This window comes from Miscanthus floridulus, chromosome 9, assembly GCF_019320115.1.
Source record: "Miscanthus floridulus cultivar M001 chromosome 9, ASM1932011v1, whole genome shotgun sequence".
Lineage (NCBI taxonomy): Eukaryota > Viridiplantae > Streptophyta > Magnoliopsida > Poales > Poaceae > Miscanthus > Miscanthus floridulus.
Window position 1 is genome coordinate 138,979,184 of NC_089588.1, and position 24,203 is coordinate 139,003,386.

At 47.5% G+C, this 24,203-nt stretch overlaps 1 long non-coding RNA gene across 1 annotated transcript; it reads right to left on the reverse strand.

The window, feature by feature from the left end:
• Positions 1 to 798: 798 nt before the first annotated feature.
• Positions 799 to 3,051, reverse strand: LOC136483101 (uncharacterized). Its single transcript, XR_010765305.1, has 6 exons — positions 2,697 to 3,051; positions 2,326 to 2,350; positions 1,932 to 2,063; positions 1,794 to 1,835; positions 1,309 to 1,383; positions 799 to 1,234 (listed from the first exon to the last, which is right to left on the reverse strand). It is a non-coding gene; the product is annotated as an uncharacterized lncRNA (long non-coding RNA).
• Positions 3,052 to 24,203: the final 21,152 nt, after the last annotated feature.

Here is a 24,203-nt window from a genome sequence, read left to right on the forward strand (position 1 = left end):
CAATGCTGATGCAGTGGGCAGTGCCAAGGACAAAGACAATTTGAAATCTGTTTTTACCACTGAGACTGAGCACCATGACCAGAAGCCAAATTCTAGAGGACGAAAAGGACGGTACAAAGGTCAAGGTCAGATGCAGCAAAATACAAACAAACAAGGAAGTTCGGCTTCTGAGTCATTAAACAAGCCTATTCCTTGACCGAGAATGCCAGATGGAACAAGGGGCTTCACACTGAGGCTGAAGAGAGTAGAGCTACCCAAAAAGGCCTGGTAAAGAACCTTATCCAAAGAAGCTGGGTAAAATCTGACAGAAGACCTTTTTTCAAAAAAAAAAAAAAAGATAAGTGCCTTGGTTGTGTACAGAAACTGCATGGGATCGTGCACGATCGCAACTTGGTGAGAGAAGAGCCGATGTTGAGTCGTTCAGTCGAGAAATGATGCAAGCACACTTGGCAGTGGCAGTGGCTGCCAGTGTTCTCTGTTTGTGGCCATAGAGCAATTTGCATGGATGGTGCACGGCTCTGCTAGGACGGACAGCCATGGACGGCTTCGGCAATCCACAGGCCACAGCCACCGGCGGGCGCGAGACTGCCAAGACACCCAAAGACCAAGGACCGCCAGTTCTAGAGCACCATGAGTGCGGCACCCACTTGCACGCCAAACAGACCCTAATTTTACCTAATTTTTAGGGGGGAGGGGGGCAGACCCAGCGCTAGAGGCTTGCACATGAGACTAATAATTAACCCATGGTATCCAAGGGCCCTTAGAATGAAGATGGATAATGACAGTTTCTTCGGAAGATGGAGAACAGAATCATGTTTTAAATTAAAATCTTGTGCTTGTCCAAGAACTGCTTGCTATCTACATTCTTTCCCAAGGGGGTACACGAAAACGACACCTTGGCTATCCCACAAATCTTCAGGTGGTATGTGCCGATCTCATGAGGACTTCTCTTCTCATTGGTCCATCCACATAAAGTTAAGCACGGCTGCGACGACACATTGCCCGGTACAGTCACAACCAGGAACAACTTCACTCACTCCTCTTTGACAAATCTAATCCCGATTCATGCAACAAAAGGGAAAAAAAATAAAGTAAGCTTCCTAAGGTGTGCAGAGATTCTTCAGGTCTTCTTCCTTGGCGTAGGTATTCGGGATGGGCCTTGAGGCATAGGGATACAGATCCTTGTACGAATTTCTAATGGTGCCTTCTGCCACACCAGTAGCCAAGGATATATCTGCAACAGATTCTCCAGTATTATTACCTGTATATCAGTCACAGTGAAAAACACAATGGGGCAGCATTCCAAACCTTAGTGGCTTCTTGTCCTCTGAGAGTTGGGTTATCATATAAATGACAGCGACTGCAATTGATATTGGGTTCCTCCTGCACAGAAGAATGAAAGGAAGTGTCAACATATCCTTTTTTCTGTCAGAAATGTGAACTACAGATTCAACCAAGTACAAATGATCATGTCTAGGTGTCAAAAGTCAAATACAAATGAAACAGTAAGTCAAATCATGGCTTGTAATAGATTTTTGTGTTGTGGCCTGGCACATAAACTAAACATGACTGCAATTGATTATGAGTAGTTCCTCTGATCATACAACCATTAGGTCATTTGCCTAAAATTCGTCTAAGCTTGAATTTAAGAGTCAGTGATTCAAAAGCCACAGGAAGATCAAACAAACAACAATCTTGAAGCTAAACAGAAACTTTCATGCCACAGCAGGTCCTAACTGCAATCAAGTGGAAATGGGCAATTGCTAGCATGTACAGAGTTTGAAATTCCAAACCTTATATCAAGCTCCTCTGAGCGCTGAACTGCCTCCTGGGCTCTGCAATTTTTATCAGTTTATAAGCTACCAACTCAAGGATTACGGAAATTACCAACTCCGACAACAAAATGAAGCTATAAATTTGGACAAACATACCAGAAAATCTCGAGCATGAATGGTTTCCCATCTCCATAGATTGCCTCGTCTCAACTTCCAGTTGTTTCACTATAAATTATTTTGCTCTGCTAATTTCTTTCTTTGTGGCCCCATTAGCAACTGAACATATTTCTGCAACAATCCAACACAAAACAAGAAAAATAGACGAACTGAGTGTTGCATAGTTATGAATTCTAGTGTCCAGGAAGTCAGAGAAGTTCAGTATTTTACAATAGGCCAATTATTAGAACACAACCTATCAGCACCTAAAAATGGTAGATCACAGGCTCACAGTCACAGCTAGCACTCAAAAGCAAGTATAGCCATGCAGCTATATAAAAAAAATGTTGGCAGTCTGCTTAACATAATGGACAGTAACCATCAGATTCCTTACCTTAATACTAGCCACAAGACCTAGCCTGCAGAAGACATAGTTCGTATCAGCATATTGTTGACAGATGTTACAAAATTAAGGTCGACAGCTAAAATCAATTTAGCTATCAAAACATAGCTTTGAGTATTGTGCATCTATTCCCCCAAATCATAAACATGTGGCGATATCTTTTTACTGTATGTATAATAAATGCCGCAATCTAGAATGATGCTTAATTTTGCATAACATAATGATCACAGGTGGGAGCAGCACAATAACTCTAGCAGAACCTATTGTTCGCACAAGCTCGTAGCTTTAGCTAGCCAACCATATCCACGTGAAGCCTCTAAAACATGGAGGTCGCTGGAAATTCGTCATTTCTGACAACTGACCTTGACATGGCCGAGCTGGATGATCTGGTTGCCGGCGCCAGGGATGGGGATGGGACGGCCACAACAAAGCCCACTGCCGAGGCCTCCGCCGGATCGAGTCCGGGAGGCCCCTCCGCGCCGTCGCTGACCGGATCGAGGCCAGGCAGCACGCCTCCGCGCCGCCCTTGGCCGGATCCAGGACGGGAGGGCCCCTTTGCGCCGCCATTGACCGGATCGAGGTCAGGCAGCCACCTCCGTGACGCCCTTCGCCGGATCGAGGCCGGGCGGCCTCCCCCACGCGCTGTCCGCCACCGTGAGCAGGTGCTCTCTCTGAGGAGAAGTGAGGTGAGGCCGTGAAGGTGAGGGGCGGTGTGTAGTCGCCTGGCCGAAAGTGCTGCTAGGCTATTTCGATTATTTAAGAGCCGACGAAGCCTTAATTATTTCTAGAATTTAGTTTTCTTTTGTTATTTAATTATTAGTTCATTATTTAAGTGTTTTAATTAATTTTTTGAGTTGTTTTACATGCAATTTTTTTACATTTAATACCACATTATTTGAGTGTTTTAATAAATTGTAACTCTACATTATTCACAAATAAAAGCATCTCTCACATAGCTTTATGGTATTTTCACAAACTAATTACAATAATATCTAAATCTAGTTAGAAAATTCCATTTAAGAACCATAAGATTACCATAAAATTTGAAAACCAGTTTAATAAAGTGGGACTCTACATTGTTCACAAATAGATACATAATCGAATATGTGAGAGATGTATACATTTATGATTTAGTCAGAAAATCCTAAAAATTGGCATGGTGAAATAATATGGGTTTGTAAGGTTTCCATAAAAATTTCAAATCATTTTGACAAACTAGGACCATATATTATTCACAGATTGATATATCTCACATGTAGTTTCATATAACTACGTGAGAGGTGTGTTCATTTATGAACAATGTACAATATTGCTTGATATCATGATAGGGATATCGGTCCACCCAGACGAGATGTGGGAGGGACCGGTTGGCTTCCTATCATGTTAGGGCTATCAGTTCACCCAGACGAGACGTGAGAGTGACCGGTTGGCTTCCTATCATGTTACGTGTATCAGCCTACCCAGACGAGACGTGAAAGTGATCGTTTGGCTTCCTACCATGTTAGGCCTATTAGTCCACTCGGACTATACGTGAGAGTAACGATTGACTATCTTGTTAGGCCTATCAGTCCACTCAGACGAGATGTGATAGTGATCGGTCCAGTTAACTATGAGATATAGTGCTTATAAAAAAGTCTATATTATAGTTATCTGCGAGATGTAATACATATATAGAAAAAAGTCCATAGAAAAAACAAAAAAAGATTAAAAAAAGTACAGCAGTGAGGGTCGAACCTGTGCCCTTTAATGCTCTCTCTCTCTCTCTCTCTTCTCTATCTCTACAACTAAAACATGTATAGCGATTCCGTCCACCCGGCTACGCGAAGTCGCCCCATAGCGTGATAGCCCGCCCGGCGCTCCCTTGCGCTCTTGCGCGCGTGGTGGCCCCTTCCTTCGCGTCGCTCCCATGATATCGCGCCCATCCGGCCCGTAAAAGTTGAAACAAAATCAATCACCAATTACTTACTGCTCAGTCATAGGAATCTCATCACGTGCATGGCTGCATGCGATCCGCGTCTGCCTCCTCCTATTCGGGCAAATCGCCAACGCCTTCCTAGTCAACTTCTCAACGACCCATGCGCGATCGGCACATCCATCATCGCTGCACAGAGACGATCGTCATGCGCCCATGACTTGCATGATCGAGCTGTGTGGACGATCCTCCTCGCCGCGATAGTGAAGAGGTAGCAACAACAGATCGTGAAATCCAGGATTTCCCTCTCTCCCTACTGTTCATGATCCGGCAATAGCCTACTGGCTTGAGCCACCTGGACCGGCTGGACTCGTGTTTTTCACGCAGGTGACGTCACGTTTGTCGTCTCGCCGATCCCAGTAGCCCCGTTGCTGAACTCGATCATCTAAGCAACTGCCCCGCTACGCCTGAATGTGTTCATGAATGGTCAAATGCTGCTGTTGATCAGGTCCTTGCAACCGGGGATGCAACTGATTAGCAATCTGACTCCTGCGGTCTTGGTCCTACAATCGTTGAACACGTGATGATTGAGTCCTGATGATTGAGTTAGTTCCGGTTTAGAAAAAATCAGGAGAGGTGAGGGGGTGCTTGCGGATGGAGATGCATAGCCTAGGGCTACTAGCTTGGATCTGGCTGAGCGGAGTGTTCAGGTCAAAAGGAGCACATAACCTTATTAGTTAGTGTCTGAATATATATTGATCTCTTGGTCAAGGGCCTACCATCAGGATTGTTTCACTTTGCATGTCCTCCACAAAGCCAAGCACAAAGAATCCAGCACTCGTGACCTCTGTATTGAGACATAAGTAATAGGACTGAGTCTGTTCAAAGTCAAGAGTTACTGCAGTTAGGCAAAAAATGGTTCACAGAGTTATTCCTTTTTGCATGTGACAGTTTACTTCTAGTGTGGGGTTCCTTGCAAAACTGAGTAGGATATTTGTATGGAGCTTTGTGACAGGTCATGTCAGCCTGAACATAAAATATTTTCTGCAGCCTGAAAATATAAAATATTTGTATGATTTTGCATATTCTCAAATAGCCTGAAATATTTGTATCGTTTTGTCGTCAGTTGTTGAATCTGTAAAATGAAATAGCGAGCAGCTGCATTAGGATGGTTTCACACTATTATTTTACATAACCATATTCAAGCAAGCGTGTACAGAGGCTAAAACACATAGTTCTCAAGGTGTCCCTTGCACTGGAGCCCACCAACTTGGAATAACACAGTCCAACACAAGAGATCTGAATTCAGTTTATGCACTGGAGCCCACCAACTTGGAATAACACAGTCCAACACAAGAGATCTGAATTCAGTTTATTGAAACACATAGTTCTCAAGGTCTACATTTTGCCATTGAATCTGAGGTGGTAGTCAGTTTATTGAAACTGAATTCAGTGACCTTCCTGAAAATTCAGCTTCATGTTCTAGTTCCTGTTCCTGAAAAATCAATGACGCCTACATAAGCATATAGATGTTCGTGAAAAATCAATGAGCCTACATAAACTCTCATGGTTTACCAAGTTACGTTAATTTTGTCATCATTTATTTCTTCCGTGTCAATAAATTGCTGACTAAAGCCAATAAAGTTTAGGCAATGTGCGCAATGGCTGCATTGCATTGTTTCATATCATCTTCTTATCTGCACATAGCAGAAATTATGATCCCTTATCTATGTGCATTGTTTCCCAACATTTTCTTCTGTCACTAATAGTTTACTGATTGAAAAAAATGGCACTTCAATGCAGGAAGAACAAGATACTGTTTTGGCAAAATAAAAGTTCTGCATGCTCATTGTAAGAAAAATAGATCCTAGGCCCATTTACTTTAGATTTTGGTGTTTGATGACCAACACAACCAAATTGGACTAATGAATTTGCAAGTGATTGTTTTGTAGTTCAATAGGATGCAAGACGTGACTTGGACAAAGGCGACGTGATGATCCGATGATCAACACCTCAAGCAAGACATTAGGAGCACAAGAGAAGACCCAAGATATCAAGCAAAGTCTGAGCATGAAGATAGGAACCAAGCCGTATGCAAGATTATGAAGAAATAAGCTCACAAGAAGCGACCAGACGCTGAAAGGAAGTGACAGGACGCTCCGATCAGTGGCTCGGCAACAGCAGGCGTTAGCAGCAGCGACCGGACGCTGAACAAGTGAATCGACTGGACGCACCGATGGCACTATTCATCAGTCCGACAACACACTCAGCAAGTGACCGGACGCTGGCGGCAAACCGACCAGACGTAGGACAGCAGCGTCCGATCGAGTACAGAGAGGTTCCAGAGAGGCGAACTTGCGACCGGACGCGTCCGGTGGCAAGTGACCGGACGCTGGCAGCGTCCGATCAGTTGTTCACGGCTTCAACGGTCAGGACGACCGGACGCGTCCGATCAGGACGACTCCAGCGTCCGGTCAGTAGCAGAAAAGCGGAATTTCATCCCCAACGGCTACTTTCTCAGTGGGGCTTATAAATACAACCCCCAACCGGCCATTTGGTAAGTGTGGAGCTGAGGAAACATACCAAGGGTGTTTATACACCATTTTAGTGATCTCCACTTGCATAGTGCTTAATGTTTCATCAGGTGATTAGTGTAGGTGATTTGCAAAGTGCTTAGGTTGATTAGACCACCGCTTATGCGCTTGCTCTAGGTTTAGGCCTAGTGTTTAGTGAGGTTTGCATACCTCTTACCACCCGGTGCTTGCGAGCACTATTGTTGTACATCGAAGGGGCTTATAGTCTTGCGAGATCACACCAACCGCGTTTGTGGTGTGGCCGCCACCGTGTACCGGAGGGAACAAGGCCCGCGGCGTTTCTGCCGGAAGCTTGATAGTGAAGACGGCGGGGAGTATCCGGGAGAGGCTTGCCGGAAGGCACGTCGGAGACCCACTTGCGCGTGGGGAAGGCCCGAGGCTATTCACGGAGTTACCCGACCGGGAGCTTGGCCCTTGCGAGGGATTTCTTGCGAGGGGCTCCAACGAGGACTAGGGGAAGCTTGCGTGCTTCTCGATACCTCGGTAAAAATACCGGAGTCGTCGACGGGAGTTTGCATATCTCTACCTTACTCTTTAGCTTCCGCATTTACATTGATTTCTTTACTCCTTTTGCGGTAGAGATAGCAACGCACTAGCAAAACCATAGTTGCACATTTAGATAGTTTATCTTTTGCATAGGTTTTGCTAGGGTTAGAAAAAGAGGCCAAAGTTTATAGTTAGAATTTTAAGTTGCCTAATTCACCCTCTCTCTTAGGCGTCACGGTCACCCTTCACTCATCTAGAACTATTAAAACATACAGATGTTTTGAATGATGAATTCTATATTTCACAACATGGAGTGTTTGCAATAATAAATAACCTCCATCTCGGACACTCTCATGAGGTAGGCTGTTGTTGTTTCCTATACATTAAAATGTGATTTTGTTTCATCCCCTTAGAGTCTTACCTCATTAAAGGTTTAATGGGAGGGCAACGCGTGGCATGAAGTTGTTGCATCAAGTTTGGTTTTGCAACTGATTTTGTTAAATAGTTTGAGTTGCAGTTTTTCCTATGTTCATTGTACATCACCTTAAGTGAAGATGAGATTCTGGTTTCATGTCAATTGGAATTAGGTTTGGTTTTGCACATGATTTTATAAATAGGCCAAGCTATAGTTTTCTCTGTTTAGTGTACAGAAGCAGCTCGTGCTCTCTTTTTTGTTTTTCAGATCAGATAGTCAGTCCAGCAGCAGATTGTCAGGGCAAAGGGATCAATGAGGTCTGCTGGTCTACTCATAATTGCCATTGCCACATATTTCTTGGTAAATTTCTCATCTTGTTTGGTTTGGAGCTTTGGAAAGCAGATGGATCTTAGCAGTGATTAATAAATTAAATAAACATGTCCTGAAGTGAAGTATTTGTTCTATTAGAAACAACCACCATTACTCGATACCCGGCGGGATGAGCATGAGTACTATTGCAACAGATTTTTGTCAGGCCAGAGCACATATAAATATTGGATAAGTTGCTCAACAATATTGAATGTGGATAGCCAAAAGGCAAAGTTCTTTTTTTCTTTTTTCAATAACCAAGATGAGCCAGTACAAAAGGTTATGTTCTCTATCGTCACTCATTCAGCAGCGAGCTTCATCTTGTTCAGAACATTATATTAGTTTCTACTTCCTTTGTTTCATTTTGCTCGTAAGATAATCCATTTTCTGTCTTCATGTAGTCACATTATTGTAATACATGATGATATGATAGCTCCTTCGATTAATTGGTTCAAAGCCTTTTGAAATAATTTTTTCTGATAGTATGCTACTTTTCCTTTTTTATCATTTTTTACTGACCCTTCTCCCTTTAAAAGACTATGCAGGACAAATTAAAAGGTGCCAATGTAGAAAACTGAGCGAGGAACAAAAAGCACAAGGCGATTGTTTATAGGTTCGCAACCTGCTTGATGCCTCATTTGTAGTAAGGAATGTTTTTTTTCAATGCATAGTGTAGATACTAAGTTCAGAAAAATCAGTCTCATGTGATGCTTGAACTTAATCACCATATTGTCCACATAGGGCTAATGAAATTGTTGTTTTTCCAATGTAATGACCATATGCTAACTCGGACAGAAAGAGCCGAAAATCTTGAAACTATTCCCACTAGAAAATGATTTGGAAGTGCCATCATATATGTTGAGTTGAGAAAACATCATATATGTACATGGCAGCTTTTGAAGCTTTTTTTGTTACAATAAAATCTCAATCCAACAAACTTACATGTATGAGTATTCTTTTTATAGCATGTTCTTACTAGAAACAATTTTTCGGTATGTAGCATTTTGACATTTAATAATAGTGAAGCTTCCCTGTTTTTGTTAGGAACAACAATTTTGATGCTTTGGCAATAATGAATGTCCAAATTCAACGGAGGATGATCACTATACCTGCGTAACTTTTGTAGTCACTCCTATTTGGTTAAGTTTTAGTTCATAGCTGCGATCTGGAAGATTATTATGGTTACTGGTTCTCGTTCTTCATACCTATGTATAGATGTAGTTATATGCAGAAATTTTTATAATATGAACCTGTTGCCTGATGTTGATACTGATGTTGATACTGATTTATGAATGCATGCTTCCTATATGGTTGGATGGAGTATTTGTTGAAATTGGGATGATTTAATGATTTAACTGGTCTTGGTTTCTATGATTCAGTGAAATGCTTTTTTTGACAAAATCCCTTGGAACAAACCTTTACCTGAGATTTTAAGACTTGTTTTGTTGTTTTGACGAACCAGCTTTCCAGGACACCGAATCTTAACGCTTTAGTGGACAGAGTGTTGGCATGTTGGCTTCTCTTATTTGTTTCCATTGCAACGTACGGGCACGATCCTAGTACTTGAAATATTTACCAATTGGCCTATTTAAGACTGTTTGGTTGAGTGGAAGTTTTACGATATTTATATTATAGTTGTGTCTGCCCAGCGCCTGATTTATAGGACCGTCGGCTGGCAGCGTTAGGTTTAAATTGGAAGTTGAAATTAATAAAAGCTTGTGCTCATATGATAATAGAATAGAATTTGAAATATTTTTTTTACTTCCATGTCAGTAGGATTTTTGAAAAACAAAATGAAGCTCACATTCACGTGCATGAGAATAGAACACCGGACAACTATCTAATTTTTGGCCGGCCCAATTTGCAAAGAGGCAGGGAACTTGTTTGCTACAGCAGCACCGCATGTTGCCTGCTAGTGCCAGCTTTGCTAATGGAGGAAGTCCCGTCTTGCCAATGCAGATAAGAAGGCAGATACATACTCTTATATAAGAGCATCTCCAAGAATGCCCAAAAAATCCTCCCAATCCTTGTTTTCTTGGGAAAATGGAAAAAATCCATCTCCAACAACACTCAATCTCTCCTCCCAATCTTTTGGCACTTGAAAAAAAAACCCTCCATTGCGTGTAAAGATGTGCGCACTCCGTGCCGCGCGTATCCATCTACCAATCTAAAGGTGGAACGACGTGAAAAAGAATAAATAGTAGGAAAGAGTTCCTGATGCAAATATATGAGGGAAAGAATATATAAAAGTGCAAATATACAAGAGAGAAAGAATATATATATATATATATATATATATATATATATATATATAAGTGTTTAGGATAATTTAGAAATAGTATAGGATTCCTGATGTAAAATTATCTTCTAATTTTTAGGAGTGAATTATTGGAACTGTTGGAGATGGTCTTATTTATTCTTCCCACTTTTTTGGGAGTTGAAAAACACCATGTTTTTTTTGGAAGAAATTATTGGGTACTGTCGACAGAATATCTGAGGATAACGAGTCTTGGGTTCGTTAAGGACCTCGCTGATGAAGTATACCGGACGTTGCACCTTATAGGCGTGCTCAGCCTCCTCGTGTTCGACCACAATGGCCGTGCTGACGACGCGAGAAGTAGCGGCGATGTAGATTAAGAGAGTTTCGTCTGGCCGTGGCACCATCATGATCGGAGGCTTTGTTAGGAACGACTTGAGCTGCTCGAAAGTTGTGTCTACCTCCTCCAACCAGGAAAAGCGCTCGGAGGCCTTGAGGAGTTTGAAGAACGGTAGCCCCTTTTCACCGAGGCGCGATACAAAGCGGCTTAAAGCAGCCATGCAGCCTGTAAGCTTCTGAATATCCTTGACGCATGTTGGGCGTTTCATGTTGGTGATGGCGGAGCCTTTGTCGGGGTTGGGCTTGATGCCACGTGCGCTGACGATGTAGCCCAACAGTATACCGGATGGAACTCCAAAGATGCACTTTGAAGGGTTCAGCTTCCATCGGTACCTTTTTAAGTTGGCGAAAGTTTCCTCGAGGTCGGCGATAAGATTGTCGGTGGTCTTAGACTTGACGACCACATCGTCGATGTAAGCTTCGACGTTGTGGCCTAGCTGTTGATCGAGGCACATCTGGATGGCCCTCTAATAGGTCGCCCCGGCGTTCTTGAGTCCGAAGGACATGGTGGTGTAGCAATACGCACTGAAGGGCGTAATGAACGACGTCTTGACCTGGTCTTCTTCCTTGAGGGAGATCTGGTGATAGCCGGAGTAACAGTCAAGGTAGGAGAGCAGTTCGCATCCGACGGTGGAGTCTACAACCTCGTCTATCCGAGGCAAACCGAAGGGGTCCTTAGGGTAGTGTTTGTTAAGATCAGTGTAATCAACGCACATTCCCCATTCTTTATTCTTTTTTCGAACAAGAACAGGGTTTGCTAACCACTCAGGATGATACACTTCTTTTATGAATCCGACAGCTAGGAGTCATTTTGTTTCTACCCTAATAGCCTCTTTGTCTGGCATGAATCGGCGGAGTTTCTGCTTGATCAGTTTGGCGATCGGCGAGACATTCAAGGAGTGCTCGATCTTCTCATGTGGTACCCCTGGCATGTCTGTAGGTTTCCAAGTAAACACGCCGGCGTTGGCACGTAGGAAGGAGACCAGCACGCTTTCCTATTTGGGGTCGAGGTGAGCCCCAATCTTGACGGTCTTGGAGGGGTCGTCGAGGCCGAGGCCAACCTCTTTGAAAGGTCCTAATATGGCTAGAGGGGGGTGAATAGCCTATTAAAAATCTACAAACCAACTAGAGCAATTTGATTAGTATGACAAATAGCAAAATGCAAACTTGCTCTAGCTCTACAAGGGTTGCAAGCCACCTATCCAACAATTCTAGTTGCTATGATCACTAGACACACAATTTACTTTGTTACTACTCACTAAGAGCTCTCACACTTGCTACACTAAAGAGCTCCACTAGATGAACTTAAAACAACAAAGCAAGCTCTTAATTCTAATTACACTAAAGAGCTTGCTATAACTAGTTCGCAAGAATATAAATGAGTGAGTAGGGTGATTATACCGCCGTGTAGAGGAGTGAACCAACCACAAGATGAATACTAAATCAATCATCGGGAGAATACTAAAGGGCAAGAGACAACCAATTTTTCTCCCGAGGTTCACGTGCTTGCCGGCACGCTAGTCCCTGTTGTGTCGACCAACACATGGTGATTCGGCGGCTAAGAGGTGTTGCACGAACCTCGTCCACACAATTGGACACCGCAAGAACCTACCCACAAGTGAGGTAACTCAATGACACGAGCAATCCACTAGAGTTACCTTTCAGCGCTCCACCGAGGAAGGCACAAGACCCCTCACAGTCACCACGATCGAAGCCAGAGACAATCACCAATCTCCGCTCAACGATCCTTGCTGCTCCAAGCCATCTAGGTGGCGGCAACCACCAAGAAAAACAAGTGAATCCCGTAGCGAAACACGAATACCAAGTGCCTCTAGATGCAATCACTCAAGCAATGCACTTGGATTCTTTCCCAATCTCATAATGATGATGGATCAATGATGGAGATGAGTGGGAGGGCTTTGGCTAAGCTCACAAGGTTGCTATGTCAATGCAAATGGCCAAGAGGATGAGCTTGAGTTGGCCATGGGGCTTAAATAGAAGCCCCCATGAAATAGAGCCGTTGTACCCCTTCACTGGGCACAACACGGGGTGACCGGACGCTCTGGTCAGTTCGATCGGACGCAGGACCCCAGCGTCCGGTCGCCCGATGCTTGCCACGTGTCATCGACTTCAAACTCCGATCGCCCGATCTCAACGGTCAAGTGATGACCGGACGCGTCAGTTAGAAAGTGACCGGACGCAGGACCCCAGTGTTCGGTCGTTTCCAGTAAGGTTCCAAATGCGAAATTTCACGATCGGACGCGTCCGGTCATGCTCGACCAGACTCACCCAGCGTCCGGTCACTCAACGTTTCCTCTGTGTGCCTCACGTTAGCGTACGTCAGCACTGACCAGACGCACCCTGCCAGCATCTAGTCACTCTTCGTGCCAGCATCCGATCACAAGACCGAGACGTGTGCTCACTGCTGCTATTGATTAGACTCAGGACCCCAGCGTCCGGTCACTGAGCCACCAGCGTCCTGTCTTTTCTGTATAGGGCGCCGGTGGCACCGTCGGACTGCCCGCACTCCGCCAGTGAAGTTTAACCCTTGCTCAAATGTGCTAACCACCAAGTGTATCACCTTGTGCACATGTGTTAGCATATTTTCACAAGCATTTTCAAGGGTGTTAGCACTCCACTAGCTCCTAAATGCATATGCAATGAGTTAGAGCATCTAGTGGCACTTTGATAACCGCATTTCAATACAAGTTTCACCCTCTTAATAGTACGGCTATCTAACCTAAATGTGATCACACTCGCTAAGTGTCTTGATCACCGAAACAAAATGGCTCATACTATTTATACCTTTGCCTTGAGCCTTTTGTTTTTCTCTTTCTTCTTTTCAAGTTCAAGCATTTGATCATCACCATGCCATCACCATCGTCATGATCTTCGCCATTGCTTCATCACTTGGAGTAGTGCTACCTATCTCATAATCACTTTGATAAACTAGGTTAGCACTTAGGGTTTCATCAATTAACTAAAACCAAACTAGAGCTTTCACTCCTTGATTTCCTTGGACTTGACGGAGGCGCGAGGAGGCTCTAGCTCTGGGATCTCCATGTCGTCGATAGGCACCATCTTGGCATCGGTGATCACACTGGCCATCTGGATGGAGAGGTTGGTGGCCTCGGTGAGGGCGAGACTCTCTGTCTCACAGGCGTAGGCGATGGAGAGGTTGGCCCGCAAGGCCAGGACTTCTGCAGGCAAAGGCATCTTCAGCACCAAATAAGCATAGTGCAGTACAACCATGAACTTGGCCAGAGTTGGCCGACCAAGTATGGCATGGTAGGCGATGTTGAAGTCGGTGACATTGAAGTTGATGTGCTCGATGCGGTAGTTGCTTGCCATGCCAAACTGTACTGGTAGGGTGATCTCTCCAAGTGGTTTGGATGCCCTGCCAGGTACCACATCCCAGAAGGAGGAGTCTGAGGGTGTGAGATCTGTTATCCCAAGGTCCAACTCCTTTAGGGCTCCGGCAAAGAGGAGATTCAGAGCGTTCCCACCATCGACGAGCACTTTTCTAAAAAGCACCTTCCTAGATGGTTGCATCGAGGACAAGGGGGGAAATGCCCTGTGTAGGGAATGTCCACCCATTGGTCAGCCCTGCTGAAGGTGATGGGGACCTTAGACCATGGGCGATAGCTGGGGTTGGCGGCGGTGTCTTTCATATTGACGGCAAGCACCCGTCGGACGACGAGTTTTTGTTCTCTTCTGCTCTCGGTGGAGGCAAGGCCCCCAAAGATGGTGGCGACCACCTTATCGTGGTCCTGGAAGGCATTGTCATTGCCCTAGGTGGTCAGCAGCCTCCGGCTCCATCGTTGGTGTCGTCGTCTAGTTTTTTGTCCTAGAACTCCTTAGCCAAGCCGAGGCAGTCCTTCATCTTATGTTTGTCATTCTTGTGGAGAGGGCACGGGCCGTCAAGAATCTTCTTGTATTGCTTGTCATAGTTACGTTTGGCGCGAGGTTCATTGACGGCGACGACGATGTGGTCTGGCTGGTGGCGACGATTTTGGCCAGACTTGGGTCCTTCTAGCCGACCACGACCGCTGTCACGATGGTAACTACGGTCGTCGTAGCGGCGATTGTTGTAGCGTCGGTCATCGGGGCAGTCGTCATAGCGGCGTGTTGGGCGATGAGTGCTCGCATCCTCATTGAAGCGCACCTCGGCTTCCTTGGCGTCGACGTACTGGTTGGCAGTGGTGATCATCTCGCCAATCCCTATGGGCGGCTTGCGGTTGAACTTGGAGCAAAGCTCGTGGTGGTGGAGTCCTCGGATGAACGCGGTAATGACCTCAGCTTCCGTGATGTTGGGAATAGAATTCCTCATCTCTGAAAAGCATCGGATGTAGCTACGAGGAGCTCGGACGGCTTCTGGTTGATGCGGTTTAGATCGTGCTTGGTGCCCGACCGAGTACATGTAGCCATGTAATTATTGGTGAAGACTTTTTTCAGCTCTTCCCAGGATCCGATGGAGTCTGGGGCAAGGCTTATAAACCAGCTCATGGCGGTTCGCGTAAGCATGACCAGAAGATAGTTTGCCATGACACTGGTGTCTCCTCCGGCAGCGCAGACAATAGTGGCGTAAGCCTATAGCCACTGTGTTGGATTCATCCTTCCTTCGTAGGGCTCGACCCCGGTGATTTTAAAACCACGGGGCCACTAGAGTGTTCGGAGCACCCTCGTGAATGTTGGGGGCCCTTCAGGGTTGTTGGTGCCTTCGTCTGCAGCGTTGCCGGCGGTGAGCGGCTCGAGAGCTGAGTTTGGGTTACCGTACTCTTGCTCGTACTCCTGGCGACGATGTACTTCTTCTTCATGGCGATCGAAACATCATTCGTCGATACGTCGTCGTGCATCTCAGAGATTGTTGTGGTGCACTCGAACGTTCTAGTCGACCTCCTGGTCGGGTTGGCGGTGATGTTCAATGTGGTTGCCCCTAGCTTCGCCCTAGAGGGGTTGCTTGTCATCGCGGTGCTGGTTGGTGAAGCGACTTGGGCGGCGATCGGATCTTGCGGTGATTGATCAGTGAATCGAAGTTATGGAGTAAGAAGGTCTTAGATCTTGGCGGATCTCATTAACCTAGCAATGCGTCGCTTTAAGCATTACGACGACCTTGGCGACCTTCGGTGTCTGTGGGAGCCGGGCGAGCTCGTTGGCAGCCACGACCAAGTTGGCGCTTGGGGTCTTGTAGACGTCGTGGCCGTCGACACAAACAAACTCGTTGTCGAGGTTGTGTTGGAGTGGTCTTCCTTGCGAGTCAAGATGCTGCTTGGCTCTCGTAAGGACAATCTCGTTTGCTTGACGCTGCGCGCAGTTGACGTTCCGGTTCTCGTGAGAGGCACATTCCTCCTCGGTTTCGCCATTCCGAGGGGGGCTGTCGACGTTGAAGATTGCGCCGCCGCGGAACGGAGGGGGAAGAAGTAGTTCGGTGGTCGTTTCGGCGACGGTCTCTGTAGAGCCCTAGTACTCGGAGTCTGGATTCTCCTCCGGGATGGTCTAAAGGGACGCTCCCGAGCGTCGGCTGACGTGGAGCATGTTGACAGCCGGCGGAGGCTGGTTGATGATCTGGTCGACGGGAGGATGGATACTCCAACCTGGTTGGTGAATTTGCCCCTTAGGGCATCTTAGTAAGCGACGGCAGCGTTGGTGAACCCGAAGGGTAGGGCCGTAACCCCTGGAGTTTCCTGAGCAGCCTTCGATAGATCTGGATCGGAGAGTGGTCGACGCTGAACTAAAGTGTCCAGAGCCGATTCGGCGATGGAGAGGCAATCGAAGAGCTTGAGACCAACCCGATCGATGGATGCGATCAGATCGTCATTGTTGATCTGCCTCCTCTGGTAGCGAGGAAGCGGGCAGCGAGTCGTTGATGAGGACGACCTTGGAGGCAGTTCTGAGATCGAATCTGCAGTCGCAGGTGCAGGGGTGATCGGCGTAGAATTGATCTGCACCGGCTCGAGGAGCTCTCTGATTCCATCAACGTTGATGATCCACGAGATGGATCCGACCATGAAGATCTGGCCGGGCTGTGGGAGGGATGAAGAGCCTACAAAAAGCCATCTTGTTCGATAAGGAAACAACATGCACACCCCTACCTGGCGCGCCAACTGTCAATAGAATATCGTCGGCAGTCCCCCGAGGGGTATCCCACGAAGATAGATTGATCGACAAAGAAGCGTGTGATCAAGAACAAAAAGGCAACAGAGACACACCAGTTAGACAGGTTTAGACCGTCAGTATGACGTAATACCCTACTCCTGTGGTCTGTTAGTTTGTATTAGCTATCGTAAGATATTGCATGAGTTTGGAGGGGGTCCATGCCTGCCTTATATAGTCTGGGGGTAGGGTTACAAGTCGGTTAGATCTGAGAGATAACGGGAAAGTAATAACAGATTACAGGAATCTTGGGATCATACGTATCCTAACAAATCTCATAGTATCTTCAGCATATCTTCAAGGTGTCTTGCGGAAGACGCTGAGCAGAGTCATGCCCCGCAAGACTTCGTCTTGTGGGTTAGGACGCCCCTGGAGGTGCAGCCCATGTAGTCTGCCGTGGGTATGCGGAATCGTACCCACTTTTTGAAGATGCTATTAAGAAAACAAAAGCTAGCATATTGGTGAGCTTGTTGCTGCAGGCACGGTTGACCTATTAGGTACCTATGACCTGAATGGGCATGGGTTTAGGCAAAAAAGTTAAACCTGAGATGAGTCATGGTTTTTTAGCGGGTAAATTTTATATATATTTATGGGTATAGGTTTGGGATGACAAAAATCCAGCAAGTTTGTGCGTGTTGTTGTCATCTCTAATCGTGGGCAGCTGGGCACCCTTCAGGCCTTGTTCGTTTAGGCCCTTCCTGGCGGCCCACGAGGAAAGGGTGTGTTCGGTTAAGCCCAGTCGGGGTCCCGCCCCGGCCTACCCGGCGATTCCCCTTCACCCCGGCCCGGGAACCGACCCTCGACCACTACGGCTGCGGGGGCGTCAGGCGGGCGGCGGCGCTGCAGCCGATCCTCGACGGCAACTCGGCGCTCCGTCCTCCGGCGTCTATCTTCCCCCCAGCCGCCTTCCCGCCGGTAACGCACATCCCTCTTTTCTCTCAGTCCTAGCTAGGGTTCTTGGGTGTGCGTGATTTCGCCCAAGGGTTCTTGGGTGCGTGTGATTAGTGCCTCCGGGGAGTTAGCTGCACCTCCGGGGAGCATTTCCTTCCTGACTAGAAGCCGCGCCATCTTGAGCTAGCCAGTGATGGCTGTGTGGGATTCACGATCTTTGGAATTTTGATTTGTTCTATGCGTGAATTATGTCTCGATTGAAAAGAAATAGAGTCACGGTTTGTATTGACGAATACAACAAGCAAATGAAACCAGCTTTGTAGCAAAATAATGTAAGCGTAAATATGTTTGATCATTTATCCTTCAATATAATAATAATATATGATTTTAGTTAACATTGCAAGGTCTTTGAACTTCGTAGCATATATTAATCTCTGACATAAATGAGAGAAGAGGAAGAAAGAAATGTGATTGTCTTTCGATGATATTTGACTCAAACTGAGTAGAAAAAATCGTCTCTACTACCTCGAAATTACATTGTCTTCTTTAAACTACATGATCTGAGTGGCAAGATGTCACAAATACATTGCCAAAAAATTACATTGTCTTCGTATAATTACAGTGCCATAAAATTTGGTTCCTGCAATGTAGATACGTTCTGTATTTCAATAATCATAGTCTGAACTTGGCCCTTTCCATTAGGTAGATATTGGAATTACACAAGGGATTAGTAATTCAGGGTCACTCTCTACAAATATAGCAAAAGTAGAATCACACAGCACTCTTAGTACTAAGTGATTTATCCTTTTCTTTCGATTTACTAACTGCACTCCGATCCTCACTGAGGGTGCCATGAAAAAAAAATCCTCTTTTTGCTGCTACTACTGCCTGGTTCTTATCTCACTAAGAATCGGTTTCAGTTCCTACATTATTAACCTGTACTGATGTTTAATATATGCTACTTAATTCTCTTGGCTCCCTGAAATACACGAATAAGAAGCTGAAAGATTAATAAAATAACAAAGTGAGCTGAATTACAGCGAATAAAACAAGTTACAATGTTCCATTATGCAACTAATGTAGGCTTCTAACTTTCCTGTAGAACTCAAAATGTGTAGTTGTTGTCCAAAATAGTAAAAATGCAAGATACAGGAACATGACATGTTGTGTCCACACAAATGTTGAGGTAGATGCAGCCTCCTTTTACAAACGAAATGAAGTATGCATGTTACATGGATCGGTATGTTGTTGTGCCTTCGTTTATAAAATACTTTTTCTATTTCTGGATGACCTGCCCTATTCTATTAACTAAATATGGACTTCTAGGAAGTCTGCAATTGATGCATTTCTCTGTATGTGCCTCCCATAATCTACGTTAGGCTTTTTCCCTTACCTTGGGCACTTCTTAAGAGCGCTTGGAACAGAACAACCTGAAGGAAGTAGATTAATTATGGATTCACTGGTCAGCACCAAGAAATATGCATAAGATTTATCCATTGATTTTGTCTGCATGTCAACATTTTTCATTAAATAACACAAGCTTGTACAGACAGTACCAACTGCCAACGGGCAGCAAGCCTAGCCTCAAACTGCATCTCAATGCATATGCATATGACCTGCTTGCAAAATAAATTGAGCCTATGCATTTTTAATTTCACTTCTAAAGTAAGAAATTTCATGGACACTCAGTTTTTTCTTGTAAAAATGAAACGATCTCTGACTTCCATTAGTTCATTTATTATCTTTACTTCTCTGAGCATTTTTCTCCAGCACATGCTGGACATAGGCAACTACTGCAGAACTGTGAGCACTGAATTACTGTATACCCTGTTTTTAATACATATTCTACAACAGATTGGTTGTTAATACGTAGTTCACATGCGATATTTTGATCTCCCGGCTTTCCAGAGAAGTATGAGTTTGATAGCTTTTTGTTCAAATGAGTTGTGAGAAACTGGATAGAAAATCTTGCTGTTCTTCTTGCAAGTTTCTATGTGGATACTGTTACAAGATTCAAGGAGATGTTTTGAAGCTTGGTTTTTGACCTGGTCACTTCTGCAAAACTTACTAACATCTGAGATCAAATGAAACTTTTTTTAATGTGGCACGACTCAGTAAAAATGTCTGCTAGAGTAAATCAAAGAATTTTATTGAGCGTATCTTAGGTTCTGAACCTAGATTATATAATATGGTGGTTAATTAGGTTATTGGTGCTCCTTAGGAGTTCTCTAATATCCATGTGTCTGTACACCTTGATCCTAGATCATGAAAACAAATGGACTCTTGCAGGGGAACTTAAATCTATCAGGAAGTGCCATGTCCATTGAATGACTTGCAGTAGATATATTAAGCCATGAATTTAATTAAGGAAAAATTTGAAGCAATACAAGGATGCAAACCTTTGGGCGCTTACTGCCAGATGGAATCGAAGGAGCAGATCAGTAGATCAATGCTCAAGACCATAGAGTTTTGTGCAAAATCTTCATCTTGGTAGCAGCAACCTTGAGGCCAACCTCAGTCTGTTGATGCAACTATTGGCATTTGGTCAAGCACCTTTCGTGTGTGCTCTTGAATGCTCTCCTCCAGATCTCCATCATGATTGTTTACATGGGACAGTTCCAGCTGCGGAACAGTAGTGGAGGCATAGGCGCAGAGCACACGGGGGAGGCAGGAGGACGAGCCCCTGGTGAGGCCGCACTCGCGGGGAGGAGGCTCAGACCGCAGTGAGCAGACGGGGCGGGCTGCACATGAGTGGGGGGTACAACCCCGGATACCCACAGGGCAACACATGGGCCGCGCCTCCAGGGGTGGTTCGGCCCACAAGATCAAGGCCCGCGGTGCTCGGCTCGGGTCAGGCGTGCACCGCAAGACATCCAGAAGATATCTTGAAGATAAAGCCAAAGATCTGGTCAGATACGCTAGATGCCGCTCGGATATGCAAGATATTGTATTCCTTGTAAACTCTACCATGTAACTGACTAGATTCAGATCTAGCTGACCTGTAACCCTACCCCCTAGACTATATAAGGCGGGTAGGGATCCCCTTGATTTGATATCTCATAACTAATTGTTAGCAATAGGCGCCCTAATGGGCTGTTATGGGCCGGTGTGGTTAAGCACCTTAGGGATTAAGATTGATTGATAAGGCAAGGATCACCGTTGATTGGGTGTTTCTATAAACCCTTAGGGATCCTTGCCTATATAATGTACCCCTGTACCCCTTTAATCAATCAATTAATCCCGAGGCTAATTGCTCTCATGGTATCACGCTTAGGTTTAGACTTCCGCTGCACCTTCCTCGCGTGCGCCGGCTGACTGCCGCGCCGCCCGCTTCCCTCCGCGCGCCGGCCCACAGCCGCGCGCCTCCCAGCCCAAGCGCGCCGGCCCCTGCTGCGCCGCGCTGCCATGGCCTCTGCTCCACCTTCTCCCAGAGACGACGCCAACGGCTCCGCCACCTCCCTCCAGGCCGACGAGGTGACCCGGCGGTTCGCCCAGGAGCAGGCGAATGAGGCCGCCGCCACCGCTCAGCGCCTGGAGCGCAAATGCATGGCCACGCGCGACGCCGCCCTGGCTCGCGCCCTTGAAGCCGAGCAGCAGGCCGCGGCCGCCGCCAAGGAGCGGGACGAGGCGGCACAGCGCACCAGCGACGCCCTCGCACGCGCCGCCATGGAGCGGGCAGCCGCCGACGCTGCCATCGCGCCCGAGTCTTCGGGAGGACCCACTGCGCCGCCTCCAGGAGGTCCTACGCCGACCGACCTCCGTGCGGCCATGCTTCACCACAAGGCCGTGGCCCTGCTCCAACTCCACTCTCAGGCCGTCGCCGTCAGCAACATCCGGAACCACGTCACCACCATCCTCGACGTCGACTCCGGTAACTTCAACCGTTGGTGCGATCAGTTTCTGCTCATCCTCGGCAAGTTTTCCCTCCAGAGCCATGTCCGCGAAGACCCTCCAGTCCCGATTTCTCCTGATTGGGCCCGGATGGACTGCATCGTCAAGTCCTGGATCGTCGCCACGCTCACGGATGATCTGGGCGAGATCATCAGTGCCCAGGGCTCCACAGCCCGGCACGCCTGGCTCGCTGTCGAGTCGCAGTTTCTCGGCAATCGGGAGGCTCGCTCCATTCGGCTGGAGACGCGGTTTCGCAACTTCGTCCAAGGCGACCTCTCCGTCACCGAGTACTGCCGCAAGCTGAAGAAGATGGCCGATGATCTCACGGCCCTCGGCGAGGTCATCACCGACCGCACCCTCGTCCTCAACGTCATCCGCGGCCTCAACGAGCGCTTCGCCCACGTCGGCACACTTCTTCGCCGAGCCAAGCCCTTCCCCACGTTCCTCGAAGCCCGTGAGGACCTCATCCTTGAGGAACTCACCATGGCGAATCGCAAGGAGGCTCCCGCAGCTGCACTCACCGCCTTCACTACTCCCACCGCGGCACCTCCACCTTTTGCAGGCTCTGGAGGCGCTGGAGGGGGCTCCAAGGCTCCCAACAGCCGCCGCAGCAAGCGCGGTGGCGGCGGCAAAGGACAAGGCGGCAGCAGCCGACTGGGGGGGGGGGGGGCGGCGCCACACAGCAGCAGCAAGCTGCTGGACAGCAGCAGCAGCCGACTGGGGGGGGGGGCCCTTGGCCTAGCTTCTACAATCCCTGGTCCGGCACCATCCAGATGTGGCCAGGAGCTCCTCGTCCGCCTCTGGCACCCATCCCGGTGCCCCCTCACCTCCAGGCGCAGCACTAGGCCCAGCAGCAGGCGCAGCACTAGGCCCAGCAGCAGGCGCAGCATCAGGCACAGCAGCAAGCCCTGCTCGCTCAGCAGCAGCAGCAGGCGCTTGTTGCTCACCAGAAGCCCGCTGGACAGTGGGTCGCTCCGGGGTATTACAACCCTATGACCGGCCTCCCTTCCTGGGACCCGACGGATCTCGCCGCCGCCTTCAGCACGACATCGCTGACCCCTCCTTCGACCAACGAGTGGTACTTCGATTCAGGTGCTACTTCACATATGACATCTCAGCCCTCCTCTCTTTCACATGTTCTTCTCCCGCGGTACCCTAACCCTTCATCTATTCTTGTCGGTAATGGCTCCCTTATTCCTGTCACTGCCACTGGCTCCACAGAGTTATCATCCATTTTACGTCTTAATAATGTCCTTGTGTCGCCACAAATTATTAAGAATCTTATCTCTGTTCGCCAATTTACTATTGACAATAATTGCTCTGTTGAGTTTGACCCCGCTGGTTGTTCTGTGAAGGTTCTTCCATCTCGGAAAGAGATCGTCCGGTGTAATAGCTTCGGGCCATTGTACCCACTTCGCCTTCCACCAGCACTTTCCCTTGCCGCTCAGGGCTCCTCTCCACTCTGGCATCGGCGTCTTGGGCATCCTGGTCACGAGGCCTTGTCAAAGCTCGCGTCTAGTGTTTCATTCCCTATTCAGGATTGTTCCGATTTATGTCATGCTTGTCAGCTAGGGCGTCATGTTCGTCTGTCCTTTCATGTGTCCACCTCTCGTGCGTCTAGCAAGTTTGATCTTATTCATTGTGATTTATGGTCCTCTCCAGTTGTCAGCATTTCTGGTTATAAATACTATTTGGTCATTCTTGATGATTGCACTCACTATTTGTGGATGTTTCCTTTACGACTTAAATCTGACACTTTCAGCACGCTTGCTCAATTCATCGCCCACGCCTCCACTCAATTTGGCGCCCGCGTCAAAGCCGTACAGTGCGACAACGGGAAAGAGTTTGACAACTCCAGCACGTCATCTTCGATGAAACGACCTTCCCTTTCACTGAGCGTCATGGTCCTCGTACTCCAGCAGACCTCGAGTTTCTTGCCGATGACACTACTGATGCTGTGCCCGCTCCTATTGGACCGTCGCACAAGTGTTTGCCTGCAGGAACTCCTCCCAGTACCTCCGACGCCACCCGCACCCCTGCCGGTCCCTGTGAGGCCGTGCCTGGGGCGCCCCTGGAGCCTCCCGAGGATGCTGAGGATCCTCCGACGCCCGCGCTCTACGTCCCCCCTGCGCTGCGGGTGTCGGGGACATCCACCGCGCCACGCGCGGCCACCAGGAGTCTCTCTTCCGCGCCACACGCGGCCCTGGAGCTGCCCGACGCGCTGCGTGCCGGCGCGCCATCCCCTGCGTCGTTCCCGGGCTCCCCAGCACCCCTGCAGGCGCCCCGCGGGCCACCACCAGGGTTCCCACCTCTCCGGCCAGCTCGCGACTTCACGTACGTCTACACGCGTCGGCCGCGCGAGCCGCGCGAGCCACTGGCCGCCCCGGCTGCTGCACCAGCCGCCTCAGCTGCTGCACCAGCCGCCCCTGCTGCAACAGCAGCCCCGCTGCCCAAGGGTGCGGTTGTTGTTCCTCCGGTGGCCAACCAGCACTCCATGGGCAC